This window comes from Eptesicus fuscus, chromosome 3 (assembly GCF_027574615.1).
Source record: "Eptesicus fuscus isolate TK198812 chromosome 3, DD_ASM_mEF_20220401, whole genome shotgun sequence".
Lineage (NCBI taxonomy): Eukaryota > Metazoa > Chordata > Mammalia > Chiroptera > Vespertilionidae > Eptesicus > Eptesicus fuscus.
This window is the reverse complement of record NC_072475.1, coordinates 43,190,934-43,205,737: the sequence shown is the minus strand read 5'-3', so window position 1 is coordinate 43,205,737 and position 14,804 is coordinate 43,190,934. Positions and strand designations below refer to the sequence as shown.

The 14,804-nt window shown below is 39.6% G+C and overlaps 1 protein-coding gene across 1 annotated transcript in view; it reads right to left on the bottom strand.

The window, feature by feature from the left end:
• Positions 1-11,116, bottom strand: part of VPS8 (VPS8 subunit of CORVET complex) — a 246,690-nt gene extending 235,574 nt beyond the window's left edge. Inside the window, exon 1 of the mRNA XM_054713802.1 lies at positions 11,076-11,116. The gene's annotated coding sequence lies outside the window, so the exon portion shown is untranslated. The remainder of the gene's footprint in view (positions 1-11,075) is intronic.
• Between the last annotated feature and the right edge of the window lie 3,688 nt (positions 11,117-14,804).

The following is a 14,804-nucleotide window of genomic DNA, read 5'->3' as shown; positions in this document are numbered from 1 at the left end:
TGCCTAATCAACCCACCAATTCAGCCAGCCAGTCATCCCCTCCCTCCTTCCCTAGATACTAGTAAACAGCCAAGCAATACTTCATTACTGGTTTCCAGAGCCTCAAATAGCAGTTCTGGTCATTCAAAATAAGATGTGGTTAGTCGTTCTACCCCAAAAAGCCTCCCACCTTGCAAGTTCCTTTCTTTATATCTAGGTGAGATTTTTTTTTTTAATCCATAACACTGATTTTATCTTTTAGTGAACATTTTGCTCATGTGTAACATGACACAAACTCCACAAATTCAGATGTTTCATGTTCTTTTATATTAATTCAGCCTATATGCCAAGATGAAAATAGTGAAAATGTATCATATGTCCCATTCAATTTACAGGAATTCATCTATTATCTGTAACAAAGGGAAAGAGAAAAAAAGAAATGATTCACAAAGAGCCAGGGACTCTGTATACTATTCCACTCAGTAACTACATGCTTCAGAGTGAGCCTGGGAGAGGAAATGGATATCTGCTGTCCTTTGGTCAGTCTCAATTTTTGCATGCATAAGCAATCAATTTCATCTGTGCTCAAAATAACAAACAGCATGCTGTTCCAACATGGAGCAAAAACTGGCTGTGTTGGACTTCCTGAGAGATCCTATGCCAATCTCCAACATGACTCTTTCCCAGGGTATTTTGAAGGTACTCAATTTTCAAGGGTACTCAATTTCACCTTACTGGGAAGCAGACCCCGTGTTAGGTGCAATGCTACTCTATACTGAGATGAGCTGCTTACCTGACCTGTGAGTTTCTTTCCAAGGATAGGCACATTAGGTATCTACGAACCACAGTGCTTAGAGCTGTCACTATGAAAATGCCCAGAAGGCCGTTTCTTTTTCTCTTCTCTTGGTAAATGTCTAAATGAGAAGAGCGGTCATTTAAAACTTAGGAAGTACATACAGAACAACAAATATTAAAAAGAAAAGTGAAGGAAAAGAAGGGTGCTTGATATGGAACATTCTCAAGGAATTCTATGTTTGGGACACAAACTTGCCTAAACAAATTTAAGAAGAATTAAATCATACCAAGCATATTCTCCAACCACAACGCTTTGAAATCTGAAATGAACTGTAAGAGGAAAGCTGGAAAACCCACAAATATGTGAAGATTAAACAACATGTTACTGACCAATGACTACTGGTCAAAGAATAATAAAAGAGGAGATCAAAAGATACAGAGACAAATGAGAATGACAATACCATATATCAAAATTTTTTGGATGCAGCAAAAGTGGTAATAAGAGGGAAGTTTACAGCATTACAGGCCTACCTCAAGAAAAATGAAAAATCTCAAACAAACAACCTAACATTTCACCTTAAAGAACTAGAAAAAGAACAAAACAAGCCCAAAGCCAACAAAAGGAAGGGAAATAATAAATATGAGGGCAGAATTAAACAAAATAGAGAACAAAAAGATAAAAGAAAAAATAATGCAATAAAGACTGGCTCTTTGAAAATATAAATAAAACTGACATCTCTAGCTAGATTTACTAAGAAAAACAGAGAAAAGACCCAAATAAACAATATCAGAAGTGGAAGAGGAGAAATTACAATGGACACTACAAAAATACAAAGCACTACATAAGAATACTATTAAAAGCTATACACCACCAAACTTGATAACTTAGAAGAAATAAACAAGTTCTTAGAAATATATAACACTGGAGGCCCAGTGCACAAATTTGTGCACAGTGGGGTCCCTTGGGGTGGCCTGCGGGGATTGGGGCCCATCTCGCGCTCCCAGCCTCGCAGGCCCACCTGGCACCCCGCCATGGCTAGCGCCACCCCCTCACCTGCTCCACTATCTCGCCATGTTCTGCACCACCCCCTGGTGGTCAGCGCACTTCATAGCACACTTCATATTAGTCGAACTCCAGGTCAAACAATTTGCATATTAGGCTTTTATTTAATAGGACTCCTAGACCAAATCATGAAGAACTAGAAAATCTAAATAGACTGTTCATCAGTAACAGTCATCAAAAACTCTCAAAAAAAATATAAGTATAGGGCCAGATGGCTTCACTAGTGAATTCTACCAAACATTCAAAGAAGATTTAATACCTATGCTTCTCAAACTCTTCCAAAAATAGAACAGGCAATATTTCCTAAGTTGTTACCTTAATACCAAAACCTGGCAAGAACAACACAAAAGAAAATGACAGGTCAATATCTCTTATGAATATACATGCAAAAATTCTAAACAAAATACTAACAAATTGAATACAACAAAACATTAAAAAGGTAATACTATCACAATCAAGTGGGGTTCCTTCCAGGGGCACAAAGATGGTTCAACATACACATATCAATCAATGAGATAAGCCATATTAATGAAATAAAGGATAAAATCATATATTCATATCAATAGATGCAGAAAAGCACTTGACAAAATATATCATCCATTTATGATTAAAAAACTATTAAAAACAATAAACAATGCCCCAATCAAAAGACATAGGGTAATGGATTGGATAAGAAAACATGACCCATATATTTGCTGTCTACAAGAAACCCACCTCAGAAAAAAAGACGCAAACAGACTGAGGGTGAAGGGATGGAAAAAGGTTTTACAGGAAAATGGAAATGAAAAGAAAAGCTGGGGTAGCAATACTTATATCTGACAAATTAGATCTCAAAGTGAAGGACATAAAAAGATAAGGAAGGCCACTTCATAATACTAAAGGGAGCAATCCAACAAGAAGAAATAACTCTGGTAAACATATACACGCCCAACACAGGAGCACCCAAATACATAAAAAAAACTCCTGGAGGATATCAAGGGAGAGATTGACAGCAATACAATCATAGTAGGAGACTTTAATACGCCACTATCACCACTGGACAAATCCTCTAAACAAAAAATCAGCAAAGAAACATCAATCCTAAATGACTCACTAGACCAGATGGAATTAATTGACATCTTCAGAACATTTCACCCAAAAGCCACAGAATATACATTCTTCTCAGGTGCACATGGGTCATTTTCAAAGATAGACCATATATTGGGTCACAGGCAGTCTCTTCAAATTCAAGGAGATAGAAATCATATCAAGCATCTTCTCAGATCACAATGACATAAAACTGGAAATCAACTACAATAAAAACAATCCAAAAAAATCAAACACATGGAGACTAAATAGCATGCTATTAAACAATGACTGGGTTACCAGAGAGATCAAAGAAGAAATAAAAAAACATCATGGCAACAAACAACAATGAAAACACAACAATCCAAAATCTATGGGACACAGTGAAAGCAGTCTTGAGTGGGAAGTTCATAGCTCTACAAGCCTACTGCAAAAAACAAGAAACAATGGTAATAAATTACCTAACCCTACAACTCAAAGAGTTAGAAAGAGAGCAACAAGAAAAGCCCAGTGTAAGCAGAAGGAAGGAAATAATAAAGATCAGAGCAGAGATAAATGACATGAAGACCAAAAAAAAAACAATACAAAAGATCAACAAAACCAAGAGCTGGTTCTTTGAAAGGATAAACAAGATTGATGAACCTCTAGCCAGGCTCACCAAGAAGCAAAGAGAGAAGACCCAAATAAGCAAAATCAGAAATGAAAGAAGAGAAATAACAACAGACCCCACCGAAATACAAAGGATTGTTAAAAAATACTATGAGCAACTCTATTCCAACAAACTGGACAACCTGGAGGAAATGGACATATTCCTAGAAAAATACAACATTCCAAAACTCAATCAGGAAGAATCTAAACATCTCAACAGGCCAATAACTATGGAAGAAATTGAAGCAGTCATCAAAATGCTTCCAGCAAACAAAAGCCCGGGGCCAGACGGCTTCATAGGAGAGTTTTACCAAACATTCAAGGAAGAACTAAAACCTATCTCCTCAGACTACTCCAAAAAATTCAAGAGGAACGAACACTTCCAAGCTCATTCTATGAAGCCAGTATCACCCTAATACCAAAACCAGATAAAGACAACACAATGAGAGCGAATTACAGGCCAATATCCCTCATGAACATAGATGCCAAAATCCTCAACAAAATTCTAGCAAATCAGATCCAGCAGTACATCAGAAAGATCATACACCATGACCAAGTAGGATTTATCCCAGGGATGCAAGGATGGTACAATATCTGCAAATCAATAAACATGATACATCACATAAACAAATTGAGAGATAAAAATCACATAGTCATATCAATTGATGCAGAAAAAGCATTTGACAAAATCCAACACCCTTTCTTGATAAAAACTCTCAGCAAGGTGGGAATAGAAGGATCATACCTCAACATAATAAAAGCCATATATGATAAACCCACAGCCAACATCATACTCAATGGGCAAAAACACTTTATGCTCAAAGTCACCATTTCCCTTAAGAACAGGAACAAGACAGGGATGCCCACTCTCACCACTCCTGTTTGACATAGTACTGGAAGTATTAGCCATTGCAATTAGACAAGAAGAAGAAATAAAAGGCATCCAAATTGGAAAAGAAGAAGTAAAGCTGTCCTTATTCGCCAATGGCATGATATTGTACATAAAAAACCCAAAAGACTCCATCAAAAAACTATTAGACTTAATAAATGAATTCGGCAATGTAGCAGGATACAAAATTAATGCCAATAAATCTATGGCATTTCTATACACCAATAGTGAACTTACAGAAAGAGAGACTAAAAAAGCAATCCCATTTACCATCGCACCAAAAAAAATTAAGATACCTAGGAATAAACTTAACTAAGGAGGTAAAAGACCTATACGCGGAAAACTACAGGACACTGAAAAAAGAGATAGAGGAAGACATAAACAGATGGAAGAACATACCAAGTTAATGGATTGGTAGAGTCAACATCATTAAAATGTCCTTACTACCCAAAGCAATCTATACATTCAATGCACTCCCCATTAAAATACCAATGGCGTATTTCACAGACCTAGAAAGAACTCTCCAAAAATTAATCTGGAATAAAGAAAGACCCCGAATAGCCACAGCAATTCTGAGAAAGAAGAACAAAGTAGGTGGGACCTCAATACTAGATTTCAAGCTGTATTACAAAGCCACTGTTCTCAAAACAGCCTGGTACTAGCACAAGAACAGACATATAGACCAATGGAATACAATAGAGAACCCAGATATCGACCCAAACCACTATGCTCAATTAATATTTGACAAAGGAGATATGAACATACAATGGAGTCAAGACAGTCACTTCAATAAATGGTGCTGGGAAAATTGGACAGATACATGCAAAAAAATGAAACTAGACCACCAACTTACACCATACACAAAAATAAACTCAAAATGGATAAAGAACTTAAACTTAGGACGGGAAACCATAAAAATACTAGAGGAATCCACAGGCATATGACGAAGCAATTTCTTCACCGATACCACTCCTAGGGCAATGGAAACTAAAGAGAAAATAAACAAATGGGACTACATCAAAATAAAAAGCTTTTTCACAGCAAAAGAAACCATCAACAAAACAAAAAGAAAGCCCACTGTATGGGAGAACATATTTGCAAATGTTATCACTGATAAAGGTTTAATCTCCAACATCTACAGGGAACTTATACAACTTAATAAAAGGAAGATAAATGATCCAATAAAAAAATGGGCAACGGACCTAAATAGAATCTTTTCGAAAGAAGACAGAAGGAAGGCCAAGAGACATATGAAAACATGCTCAAAGTCACTAATTACCCAAGAGATGCAAATCAAAACGACAATGCGGTATCATCACACATCTGTCAGAATGGCAATCATCAACAAATCAACAAACAACAAGTGCTGGCGAGGACGCGGAGAAAAAGGAACCCTCATGCACTGCTGGTGCAGCCACTGTGGAGAACAGTATGGAGTTTCCTCAAAAAACTAAAGATGGAGCTCCCATTTGACCCAGTAATCCCACTTCTAGGAATATATCCCAAGAAACTAGAAACACCAATCAGAAAGCATATATGTACCCCTATGTTCACAGCAGCACAATTCACCATAGCTAAGATTTGGAAACAGTCTAAATGCCCATCAGCAGATGAGTGGACTAGAAAACTATGGTACATCTACACAGTGGAATACTAAGCTGCTATAAAAAAGAAGGAATTCTTACCATTTGCAGCAGCATGGATGGATCTGGAGAACATTATGTTAAGTGAAATAAGCCAGGCAATGAAAGAAAAATACCACATGATCTCACTCATTTATGGAAAATAAAGAACATTATAACCTGATGAACAAAAAGATAGATACAGAGACAGTAAAGCACCAGACTGTCAAATTACAGCAGGAAGGCTGGGGAGTGTTGGGGAAGCGGGGAAAGAGATCAACCAAAGCACTTGTATGCATGCATATAAGGACAACCAATGGACACAAGACACTGGAGGGGGGGGGGGGAATGAGGGCATGCGACAGGGGGTAGGGGAGGCTGGGGGAAGGTCAATGGGGAAAAAAAGGAGATATATGTACTACTATATGTAATACTTTAAACAATAAAAGAAAATAATTTTGACATGAAAAAAGTAAAATAAAATAAAATGTAAAGAAATAAAAATTAAAAAAACAATAAACAAATACAATAAAATTGCAGGATACAAAATCAATGTACAAAATTCCTGTATTCCTATACACTAGCAATGAAATTATCAAAAAGAAATAAAAACAATTCAATTTGCAATTGCAACAAAAAGAATAAAATACCTAGGAATAAACATATCAAAGGAGTGAAGGATCTACACACTGAAAATTTTAAGACATTGTTGAAAGCAATCAAAAAAGACACAAAGAAATGAAAAAATATTCGGTGTTCATGGATTGGAAGAATCAATATAGCAAAAATGGCCATATTACCTCAAGCAATATACATATTTAATGCAATACCCATCAAAATCCCAATAGCATTTTTCAAAGAACTAGAACAAAAATCATCAAATTTGTGTGGAACCTTTGGCTCTGAATAGCCAAAGTATTCCTGAGAAAAAGAACAAAGTACCACACTCCCTGATTCAAATTATATATAAAGCTACAATAATCAAAACAGTATGGTATTAGCAAAATAAAAAAAAGACACACAGACCAATGGAACAGAATTGAGTCCCAAAATAAACCACATGTATATGGGCAACTAATTTTCGACAAAGGAGCCAAAAGCATACAATGGAGAAAAGAAAGTCTCTTCAATAACTGGTTTTGGAAAAATAGGAAAGCCACATGCAAAAGAATGAAACTAGACTGCTATTTGACACCATACACAAAAATAAACTCAAAATGGAGTAAAGACTTAAATATAAGACCTGAAACAATAAAATACATAGAAGAAGACATAGGTACTAAAGTTATGGACCTTGGTCTCTGAGTGGATTTTATACTAGTAAACTTGACTCCAAAGGCAAAAAAAAAAAAAAAAAAAGGGACTAAAAAGCTTAGAAATAAAAGAAACCTTCAACAAAACAAAAAGGCAACCAATCAAATGGAAAACCTCCCATAAGGGGCTAATATCCAAAATATATAAAGAATTCATACAACTCAATGATAATAAACACACACACACACACACACACACACAAATCCAATTAAAATATGAGCAGAGGACCTGAACAGACATTTTTCCCAAGAAGACATACAAATGGGCAATGATACATGGAAAGAAGTTCAACTCCACTAGCTATAAGGGAAAACAAATCAAAACCACAATGAGATACCATCTCACACATGTTAGAATGGCTATTGACAAGAATTAACAACTGTTGCAGAGGATGTGGGGGAAAAAGGAACTCCCATACACTGCTATAAATTGTACAGCCACTATGGAAAGCCGTATGAAGATTTCCCCAAAAAATTAAAAATAGAACTACCATATGGCCCAGCACTCTCTTTTCTGTGTATCTAAGACCTGAACATTTTGAAAACATTTATCCATAAAGATATATGAACCCCTATGTTCAATGAAGCATTATATGAAGATATGGAAAAAAACTAAGTGTTGTTCAACAAAAGACTGGATAAAGAAGATGTGGTACATATATATAATGGAATACTACTCAGCCATAAGGATGAAATACTGCCATTTGTGACAACATGGATGGATCCTGAGAGTATCATGCTAAGCAAAATAAGTTAGATGGAAAAAGACAAGAACCATATGATTTCAATAATATGTGGGACACCAAATAGAAAGCAACAAACAAACAAACTCCGAAATACAGACTACAGAGGGTGGTTACCAGAGGGAAAAGGAGGTGGGGGAAGGATGAAGAGCTTTAGTAAAGGGGGTCAAATATATAGTGACGGAGGGAGACTGGACTTCGGGTGGTGAGTACATAATGCAATATATAGATGATGTATTATAAATCTATACACTTGAAACTTATACAATGTTATTAAGCAATGTCACCCCAATAAATTTATTTAAAAAATAAATGACATTTTTTAAAAAGGAGCCCAGGCCAAGGTGGCTCCCAAGCACCTAAAGGTCCTGGATTCGATTTCCGGTCAAGGCACATAGCCAGTTTGCGGGTTCAATTCCCAGTCAGGGTGTGTATGGAAGGCAACCACTTGATGTTTCTTTCTCATATCGATGTTTTTCTCTCTCTCTCCCCGCCCCCCTCTTCCCTCTCTCTAGAATCAATGAAAAACATATCCTCAGGTGAGGATTTAAAAAAAAAAAAGTGCCTGAGACCTGCCTGCATATGCTGCTAAGTTACTACTATGAACACAACTCTTGATAGCCTCATTCTAGAAAACAAAAATCTAAATCCCCTGTAACAAATACAAGAAGAACTAAGTCTACAAATAGCTATTATGTATAAACCCTAATATTATTCATCAGTTTTATATCAATATGTTTGAGGCAATAAGTAAAATGAATGAAAAAGTGTCACTTCTTTCCAGCTTCTAAGAAGTTCCCCACTATTACAATAATCTCAAAGACTCACCCCAACCTCAGAGAACTCCTCCTAAGAAGCACATGAACCTTGTGCTTCATGTAGGCTGAAATGTATTATTTTTTTCTTCTTCACTAAACTGGTATGGGTGAAAAGTTAAATTCACAGGAGGTAGGATTCCACTCAATTGTAGACTGAGTAGATGGTGGCCTTCCCACTCATCTTAACTACCAATTAATTGTCACCACAGGTTGTCTTGGTAAGGTGTCAAGGAGGATGTACAGGCACAAGAGATTTATTTTTTAGAAGAGCAAGAGGAGGCTTCTAGCTCAACTGCAGAGGGAAAAACCAATTTGATTATGGTTAAAACATCCCAGTACTTTCACCACCTTTCCTCTGGAAAACTGCCCCTCCTTCACTCTAACCAAGTAATTGGTGATGCTGCCAACCAAATACCATATCTGCCTAGAAGAGTAGGCAGAGGACATTCTTGTGTCCAATTTGGCCAAGCAGTGTCCTTCCCTGGGTTTTGTAAATACTGAAGGTAGGAGTTTTCTCTTTACTCTGGGGGCTTGGAAACTTGAAAGATGAAACACGGGAGCTGTTATACAGAATGGAGATAATTCAAACATTAATTCAAAGTTCAGTTAAGAATAGAACAGTTTAATCTTACAAATATACACATATGACACCTGAAGCTGTGGGTCAAGATAAGTTATCTAACCTCTGTGAAAACTATAAAAAGATCAAAAGTTAAACATACTTCATTAAGTTCAAAAGGCCTTACTTTTCATTCACATACATAACTGGCATCTGATATCTCAATGGTTGAAATGTCTACAAAGAGTGAGATACAGCTAAAAATCATCAAGATGTCCCAATATTCTGAAAGGCATAAAATATTCACCTGCTTTAGAAGCTGGAAGGAAAACATCCATCCAGGAACAAAGGGAACATATAAAGGATAATCAATATATTACTCTTAAGAGCTCTGGAATTTTTTCACATGTAACTATGTCTCTTTAACATATCAAGCCCAATCATTCAACCACAATCCTCCCCGATCCGAACACTTATCTTTATTCTGCACTCTATGGAACAAGCCAGCTATTGCCAGAGGTTTCACTATCTGTTCTTTGCTTAAATTTAACCACGGGCAAACCCATATCCTATGCAAACATATGTAGATCCTCCATCCGCATCTGTATTAAATATACTTCAAATACACACGCCGGACATGTAATTACCTGACCATCACAGACATCTGTAGTAGAGCTGATGCCACAAATTAACATCTATGTTTGTTCGGCTTGGGTTTTTGGTTTTTGTAGGGGTACTTTGAGGGGGGTGGGAGGTCAGGAGGGTATGGTAGAGGATGGACAATGCAGAGGGACACAAGCCTTCCCGTCCATTCCAGTATTGGTAGGGTATGGAGGATACATGCCTAGTTGGAGAAGGCTCCAGGTGTTCTTGATTACCCATGCCATGGAGCCTCTCTCGCTGATCTTCCTCCATCCCACCCTAATCTCCTTTGAAAAACACCTCAACACTTTAGGCCGCTGTTTCCCTTCTTCCCCAGGTACCAACTTGAGAAAACTAACCAGGACGTAGGAGTGGCTTCAAACGCTAGAGACCCACCGGTCCCCTTGCTGCCCTCACTCTGGGGCACACCTTGCAGGCAGAGAAACTGGGACCAGCCTCACAGGGTGCGTATCAATCCTAAGAGGTGGACACCCCATCCAAGCCCTAGCCTCACACTTGGGGAGCATACTCATCCCAGTCCTCGAGCGATGGAGGAGCCTACACCTGTGCCCCGAGCCCCAAAGGCGGCTGCACACCTGTTCCATCCCCGGGGAGGCGTGTAATCACCGGCCTCCTACTCTCACAATCTGGGGGAGCGGGTGCACCTGTCTCTCAGTCTCCCATTCCTTTGCAACCAACACGTGGAAACTGCCCGACCCAGTCCCAGGCCAAACGAAGGGCACACCCTTCCTCCCCAGTGTCAACCCCGCCCGGCCGGTGGGCCCCAGTCCAAGTCAGCCGGTCAGGGGCCGCTCCGTCAGCCACCCCGAGGCCGCGCAGCTGTCGCGCGGGGAAAAGGGCGGCAGCTCAGGGAGCCGACGGGCGTTCCCTCCCCGCCCGGGGTACAGCCCCTCCCAGCACCGCCGGCCCACACTTTACCTGCGCCTGTAGCCGTGCCAGCCCCGGACCCCCGGCCCACGAGACCCCGCCCCCTGCCCGAGCCTCACGCACGCGCAGTGCCTCCTATCCCTGCTGGCCACGCTTCCGCTTTCCTCCCGCACCCTGGTCTCTCCTGGGCGGTCCCCTCCTCTACGCCACGCCCTCATTTAAAGGGCCAGAAATACACCGTCTCAGCCCAGGGAGTTAAAGGGTGATTTACATCTTTGGGAACGGGAGAGTGGAAATATCAGGGGAGGAGTGCAGACCAATAAATAGCAGTCCCTGATCTAAGAGGAACCCTCTTCCAGCCCTAGGTCAATGAATTTAGCCTTTAAGAAAATGAACCTACTATCTTCAGCGATTCCAGAAAGGCAATTGATTCCCAGGTTTTGGGAGTTTGCAACCAGTAATTTTTTCTTTCATTCTTTTAAAAGAAAAACATAGAATTGCCAGCTTTAATTTTTCCAAATAAGGACAGTAAACACACACACACTAAAAAATCAACTATTATTTTCTAATTTATGTACATTGCTCTGCAAAAATACATCTTAACACCAAAAATATAGGAGACACACCCTCCCAAATAAAGAAAATATATTTCAAATGGGTAAAAACATATATTGAATTCTCTCATTCCTTCTGAAGATGACAGTTTTCAGGACAAACTCTTTTAGAGGCTCCACTCTGGGTGGGAAAAAAAAAAAAAAAAAAGGCCACATGCTAACCTGACAAGCTCAGGGAAGGCCTAAAGTAACTGGCAAAGGATAGTCTGAAATTAAAACTTTAAATAAAAGCAGTTAAAGTGGGTAGTCATGTCCTAGGCCAGTATCTTCCCGGATAAAGGTCAATCTTTACCTTAACTGAACCTGTTGTCTTTTTGCAAGGGTAACTTGTAACTTCCCTTTCTCTGGGCCTCTCAGGGCACAACCAAATGCCCTGGGCGCCAGGATGGAGACCATAAATTCCTCCATTGTTATTGTTATCTTGTTAATTGTTGACTGTTAACTATCCTGTACCTACTTAAGTAAAAGAAGTATGGGTCTATCATTTTACTTTTTATCCAATCCCAGGGATCCCCCTCCCTTTGCTTTCTCATGCCTCCCTAATCTATCACCAATTTATCTATCACCAATGGATTTCATGTAACCAACTTACATCTCCTCCTCCTTTGATTGTAATGTATAAAACAAGGTGAAAACCTGCCATTTTTCAGAGTATTATCCCAATCCGTTGAGATTCTACTTCCCGGCAATTGTCAACACTTTGACTCAAACTCACAAAAATTCTTTACAGGTTTGAATGTTTTTATGTTAACACCACCAAAGATAACATTGGCCTCATGGAGCCTAAGATCAAGAAAATAGAAGGATGAAGAACACCACAACATGCTCCTGGAAGGAGATATAGAAAATATTCCACTGGGCCGACATCTATTGAGCATCAGCCAGGTTCACTACACTTCTGGGCCTTTGAAGGACCCAAAGGTGTGTAAGACACAGCCTTGCCCTCCGGGCACTCTTTGTCTAAGAACTCAGTGTGCAGACATAGCCACTCATATAAGGCAGGCCATTCTGAGTGGTATAAGGAAGTTGTAACACCATCATTTTAGGATCACAGATAAGGGGGAAAGGTGGAACACTTAGGGAGGAGGTGATGTCTTATTAGGGCCTTGAAGGGTTTCAGTAGACAGAAAGCAGGGAGAATGCCTAGCTGGGGAACAGAGGTATCAAAGGCAGTACAGTAGTCCTCCTTATCCTCAGGGGACACATTCCAAGACCCCCAGTGGATGCCTGACACTGAGATAGTACTGAACCTTACATGTACGCACTTTGTTTTTCTCCTATATATACATACTTATGGTAAAAATTTGTAAATTAGTCACAGTAAGAGATTAACAACAATAACTAGTAATACAAGAACACAATTATAAGACATATTGTAATGAAAGTTTATGTGAATGTGGTCTCTCTCTCTCTCTCTAAATACCTTATTATGCTGTGTTCACCTTTTCACTTAAAGGAAGCACTTAAGGCTTCTGTTTGGCATGTTCAAATTGCCAGCATCATTATTCTTACATTTTGGGGCTATAATTAAGTAAAATAAGGGTTAAGAACACAAGCTCTGTAATACTGAGACAGTCAATCTGATAACCCAGATGGCTACTGAGTGACTAACGGGCAGTAGTGTATACATACAGTGTGGATACTCTGGAAAAAAAGAATTATTCACTTCCCTGGGGCGGAGGGGGGGGGAAGGGGGGGAGCTGGACAGAGAGAGATTTTATCATCCTACTTAGAATAGTATGCAATTTAAAACTTATGAATTGTTTATTTCTGGAATTTTTCACTTTATATTTTTGGACCATGGTTGACCTCAGGTAACTGAAACTGCAGATAAGGGGGGACTACTCTACAAAGCAAGATTAGGGACTACCTGCTGGCCTATGTGGCTAGGACTTGGACAGTGGCTTTCAAACTTCTTTGATCATCACTCACAGTAGCAAATACATTTCACCTATTTCCTAGTATATATACACATACTGTGTGTGTATGTGTGTACATCTGAGACAGTAATTGTTTTTAGTACATATGTGCAACGCAACTTGGTATTTTCTATTCTGGTTATTCTTATGCTAGTTACTAAATAGATTTCATGACTCACTAATGCATAGCAACCCAAAGTTTGAAAACACTGGTATGGAGCGAGGTAGCGGTACATTAGCATATATGGCTAAAAAGGCTGAGTCCAGTCCAGGAGGACATTGAATGCCAAGCTGGGGGCAGGGGCTCCACTTGCCTGGTAAGAGACTTTGGAGGTTCTTAAGCAGAGGAGTGGCATGACTATCCCATCTAATAAAAGAGTAATATGCAAATTGACCATCACTCCAACACACAAGATGTCTGCCCCCATGTGGACACAAGATGGCTGCCACAAGATGGCTGGCAGGGGAGGGCAGTTGTGGGTGATCAGGCCAGCAGGGGAGGGCAGTTGGGAGGGACCCAGGCCTGCAGGGGAGAGCAGTTAGGGGCAACCAGGCCTGCAGGGGAGGGCAGTTGGGGGTGACCAGGCTGGCAGGGGAGGGCAGTTAGGGGCAATTGGGCTGGCAGGGGAGCAGTTAGGTGTCGATCAGGCTGGCAGGGGAGTTGTTAGGAGGTGATCAGGCTGGCAGGCAGAAGCGGTTAGGGACAATCAGCCAGGTAGGCAGGCGAGCAGTTGGGAGCCAGCAGTCCCACTGGGATTGGGCCTAAATGGGCAGTCAGACATCCCTTGAGGGGTCCCAGATTGGAGAGGGTACAGGCTGGGCTGAGGGAGACCACACCCCCGGGGCACAAATTTCATGCACCGGGCCTCTAGTACCCATAATAACTGTACAAAGTCAATCTGAGACCTGTGGATGGATGTTGTTGGGAAGTGATTCCAACTCACAATCAGGAATGTTAGAGGGTGGTCTCAGCTGATATGCTACGCTTTACAGAAATGTTTACATTAATTAAAAATAAAAAATATTGTATGCTTATTATAGAAAACTTGGCAAAATCAGTAAATATAAAAAGTAAAACAGAAATGACTCACATTAAAAAAAAAAAACACTTATGGTTTTTGCCTTTGTGTCTTTTACTTTGCCTACTTACATTTTTGACATAACAGAGCTATATAGAATATAGAGTCCTGTATCCTATTTTTTTCTCAATGTTATACCTTGAATGCTATTCACAGTTATTAAAAATG